Consider the following 1,427-nt stretch of genomic DNA (forward strand, 5'->3'; position numbering starts at 1 on the left):
TATATATATATGTATGTATATGTATATATATATATACATATATATGTTAGCACGTCGGACAAAATGCTTAGCAGTATTTCATCGGTCTTTGCGTTCTGAGTTCAAATTACACCGAGGTCGACTTTGTCTTTCATCCTTTCGGGATCGATAAAACAAATACCTACCAGTCGAGTACTGGAGTCGATATAATCGATTAACTTTCTACCACAAAATTGCTGGCTTTGCGCCTATAGTAGGAAGGATTTATGAATGTGTAGTATTACAATGATACTGGACAGCCATTTCTAGCAGGTCGAGCGACCATGTATGAAGAGATTCTTACATTGTATAGTTGTTGTTGTTGTTGTTGTTGTTGTTGTTGTTGTTGTTGTTGTTGTTGTTGTTGTTGCTTGTGTTACTGCTGCTGTTGCTGCTGCAACTACTACTTCCTACACTACTACTACTACCACTACTGTTGTCAGCCAATACAAACATGGCCGCAACCAGTATTCCTTTCTGCTGAAGTAATTAGACAGTGTGAACGGAAGCTTTCACGTAAAAGGGAAAGAAATGAAGCAAAATTGTGTAAAAAAAAGGAAAGAAAATAATAATAATAATAATAATAATAATAATAATAAGGATAATAGTAATGTGTATAAGGTTGAGTTAATGGATTACAGCTTTTCTAACTGCCTCCTTTCACTTTAACTCGACTGCCCCCACTGTCTCTATTTCTCTATACCTCTTTCTTTCTTTCTTTTTTTCTTATATATACATATATACATACATATGTATTATATATATATATATATATATGCATGCATTCATACGTACATGCACACATGGGTGTATGTATATATATATATATATATATATATATATATATATGTGTGTATATTCATATATGTATATACAGAGACACATACATGCGCGCGCACACACACACTCTCACACACATACACTCACATACATACACTCACATACATACACACACGCGCAGACACGCACACATTCACACACACACACACACACACATACATACATACATAAAAGCACAGCTTTTCTTTTATACTGGAACATAGCCGTGTCTTTAAAACTGTGCTGTTGTTCCTGCTGTTACTCGGCTGCTGGTGCTGATGTTGCTGATGCTTACAGCATCAGCAGCCAAAGCAGCAGGCGGTAGCAGCCGCAGCAGCAGCAGCGGCAGTAGTAGTAGTAGTAGTAGTAGTAGTAGTAGTAGTAGTAGTAGTAGTAGTAAAATTGTTAGCTTTTTATCTGTCAAAGTCTTTATTATTTTTTTTTACCATTGTCTGAGATTAGGGAAGCAGCGAATCCACATGGAAGTTCTGCATGTGGTTGCTCCATCTGCTAGAAATTGCATCCAAATCTTCTTCATAGCTGGCTCTAACGACGTAAACAATGAAGAACATATTCGATGGTGTCTTATA

This window comes from Octopus bimaculoides, chromosome 2 (genome assembly GCF_001194135.2).
Source record: "Octopus bimaculoides isolate UCB-OBI-ISO-001 chromosome 2, ASM119413v2, whole genome shotgun sequence".
Lineage (NCBI taxonomy): Eukaryota > Metazoa > Mollusca > Cephalopoda > Octopoda > Octopodidae > Octopus > Octopus bimaculoides.